This window comes from Physeter macrocephalus, chromosome 4 (genome assembly GCF_002837175.3).
Source record: "Physeter macrocephalus isolate SW-GA chromosome 4, ASM283717v5, whole genome shotgun sequence".
NCBI classification, from domain to species: domain Eukaryota; kingdom Metazoa; phylum Chordata; class Mammalia; order Artiodactyla; family Physeteridae; genus Physeter; species Physeter macrocephalus.
The window spans coordinates 40513753-40516597 of record NC_041217.1 but is presented as its reverse complement, the minus strand read 5'-3'; positions in this window follow the sequence as shown (position 1 = coordinate 40516597).

Here is a 2845-nt window from a genome sequence, read left to right as displayed (position 1 = left end):
ATATTACTCAGCCATAAAAAGGAACGAAATTGGGTCATTTGTAGAGACGCGGATGGGTCTACAGACTGTCATACACAGTGAAGTAAGTCAGAAAGAGAAAAACAAATATCGTATATTAATGCATATATGTGGAACCTAGAAAAATGGTACAGATGAACTGGTTTGCAGGGCAGAAATAGAGACACAGATGTAGAGAACAAACGTATGGACACCAAGGGGAGAAAGTGGTGGTGGTGGGGGTGGTGGTGGGATGAATTGGGAGATTGGGATTGACATATATATGCTAATACGTATAAAATAGATAGCTAATAAGAACCTGGTGTAAAAAAATAAATAAAATAAAATCCAAAAAAAAAGAGAAAACATACAGATTACAAATAAGCACGTGAAAAGATGCTCCACATCATATGTCATCAGGGAAATGCAAGGTAAAACAACAATGAGACACCACTCCACACCTATTAGCATGGCCAAAACCCAGAGCACTGACAATATGAAAGGCTGGTGAGGATGTGGAGCGACAGATTGAACTCTCTGTTCAATGAATTAACTCTCATTCATTGCTGGCGGGAACGCAAAAATGGTGCAGCCACTTTGGAAGACATTTTGGTGCTTTCTTAGAAACTAAACATAGTTTTACCAGACGATCCAGCAATCACACTCCTTTGTATTTATCTAAAGGAAATGAAAACTTATGTTCACACAAAAACCTGCACAGAGATGTGTATAGCAGCTTTATTCATAATTGCCAAACAGAAGCAACCAAAAGATATCCTTCAGTCCTTCAGTGATGAATAAATAAACTATGGTACATTCAGACAATGGAATATTATTCAAAGCCAAAAAGAAATGAGCTATCAAGCCATGAAAAAAATATGGAGAAACCTTAAATGCTTATTACTAAGTCAAAGAAGCCAATCTGAAGAGGATTTCAACTATAGGACATTCTGCAAAGGTAAAACTATGGAGAAAGTAAAAAGACCAGTGGTGCCAGAGCCTGGGGAAGGGGAGGGAGGGATGAATACGGGGGGTGGGTGCACAGAGGATTTTTTTAGGGCAGTGGAACTATTCTGTGTGATACTATTATGGTGGATTCATGTCATTTTACAATTGTCTAAACCCATGGAACGTACAATACTCAGAATGACACTGATGTAAACTGTGGGCTTTAAGTGATTATGACATGTCGGCGTAGGTTCATCATTTGTAACAAATGTCCACACTCTGGGGATGCTGATGATGGGGGAGGCTGTGCATCTGGGGGGGGGGGCGGGGGCAGGGGGCATATGGGAAATCTCTGTATCTTCGTCTCAGTTATGCTGTGAACTTTAAACTGTTCTAAAAAATTGTCTTAAAAAAATAACGACAGTAGTGAAGGCAGAAATAAAACAGTCAATTCAACAATTATAGTTGGTGATTTTGATACACCTCTCTCAATAACTGATAAAACAACTAGATAGAAAATCAGTGAGTATATAGAGAACTTGAACAGCACTATCAACCAGCTTGACCTAACTGACACATAGAAAACATGTCACCCTGCAACATCAGAACACACTTTTTGGACTTCCCTGGCGGCGCAGTGGTTAAGAATCCACCTGCCAGTGAAGGGAACACAGGTTCAAGCCATGGTCTGGGAAGATCCAACATGCCGCGGAGCAAGTAAGCCCGTGCACCACAACTACTGAGCCTGCACTCTAGAGCCCGTGAGCTACAACTGCTGAAGCCCACGCACCTAGAGCCCGTGCTCTGCAACAAGAAAAGCCACCGTAATGAGAAGCCCACACACTGCAGTGAAGAGTAGCCCCCACTCGCCGCAACTAGAGAAAGCCTGTGTGCAGCAACAAAGACCCAACACAGGGACTGCCCTAATGGCGCAGTGGTTAGGAATCTGACTGCCAGTGCAGGGGACATGGGTTCGAGCCCTGGTCCAGGAAGATCACACATGCTGCAGAGCACCTAGGCCTGTGCGCAACAACTACTGAGCCTGTGCTATAGAGCCCGTGACTGAGCCTGCATCCCACAACTACTGAAACCCGCGCACCTAGAGCCCATGCTCCTCAACAAGCTAAGCCACCACTTTGAGAGGCCAGCACACCACAACAAAGAGTAGCCCCCACTCACCACAACTAGAGAAGGCCCGTGCTCAGCAGCGAGGACCCAGTGCAGCCAAAAATAAATAAATAAATAAATTTATATTAAAAAAAAAAAAAAAGACCCAACACAGCCAAAAATAAATTAATTTTTTTTAAAAGCTGGTTTATATATTTTTTTAAATACCTTTTTTTTTTGGTCAAATATATATGGAACATTCTATAGGATAGACACATGATTGGGCATAAAATGAGTCTTCATAAATGTAAAAGGATTAATATCAGACAAAGTATGTTCTCTATCCACAGTGCAATTAAATTAGAAATCAACAAGAAATTTTGGAAATTCCCAAATATTTGAAAGTTAACACACTTCAAACATGGTTCATAGAAGAAAGCACAAGGGAAATTTTAGAAAATATCTGGAACTGTATGAAAATGAAAACACAACATGTAAACACATTTGAGAAGCAGCTAAAGCAGTGTTTATGGGGAAATTTATAGCATTGGGTACTTATATTAGAAGAAAAGAAAGATTTTGAATCAGTGGTTTAAGTTCCACCTTAAGAAATTAGAAAAAGACAATTAAATCAAACCCAAAGAATGTGAAAGAAGGAAAAAGATTACATATCAGAAATCAGTGGACCAGAACACAAAATAGAGCAAAGTAAAAAAAAACAAAAACAAACAGGGCTTCCCTGGTGGCACAGTGGTTGAGAGTCCACCTGCTGATGCAGGGGACACGGGTTCGT